Genomic DNA, 768 nt, shown 5'->3' with positions numbered 1-768 from the left:
GGTGGGAGGGCGCTGGCAGCCGAGGGCCCAGGGAGCGCCTGGGAAGGGGGGCCCGGCGGCGGGAGGCCTGGCCGTGTGGCGAACAAAGCACCCAGGCTTCTTGTGCGTGGCGTGAAATGCACTTGGTGGGTCTGTGGGAGTACAGCAGCCTGGTGCAAAGCTCTGGCAGTAAAAGGGTTTTCTGAAGGGTGATGTGTGCGTTTACACCGCGCGTGTGACCCTTCTTTGCTGTTAAAATTGTCAGCGAGGGGTGTTGCCTGCGTAAAAACTTCAATCATCTGCTGGGCTTGAATTGAGATGTATTAACAGTTCCCGTTGGACGGGCTGCTGGCCCGCGTGCAGTTACAGTGGTGCTCTGCTCCTGGCTGCAGACCTTGCGGGAGTGCCAGCAGGGAGCTTTGAATTCGGGTTTGCTCTGAGAAGGAGCTGGTGCGAAGCGCGAGGCCATGTGCAGAACGGGCTAGTTTGTACGCAATGCCGTGGATTTGCACTAAACACCTTGAATTTGTCGTTAATACCCTTCCTCCCCCGTTCAGCTTCCCCCTCCAATAACAAAACTGAGAAGCACAGTGATATTAAACCAATTTTAAGAATATTGTAACCAAGACTGAGCATCGCTCGTATGGTGTGGTTGTATGGACAGTGACATTGTTGAACAGTTCACTGTTTTGTACATTGATGCCTCATGAGCATCCATAGAAACGTAACAGATGAATGGATAGATCTCACAACAACATTTTCTTTTACTGATTTTCACAGTCTAGTACG

The sequence above is a fragment of the Phaethon lepturus genome, unplaced genomic scaffold (genome assembly GCF_000687285.1).
Source record: "Phaethon lepturus isolate BGI_N335 unplaced genomic scaffold, ASM68728v1 scaffold38822, whole genome shotgun sequence".
Classification (NCBI taxonomy): domain Eukaryota; kingdom Metazoa; phylum Chordata; class Aves; order Phaethontiformes; family Phaethontidae; genus Phaethon; species Phaethon lepturus.
The sequence above is the reverse complement of the archived record's forward strand: the minus strand, read 5'-3'. Positions refer to the sequence as shown.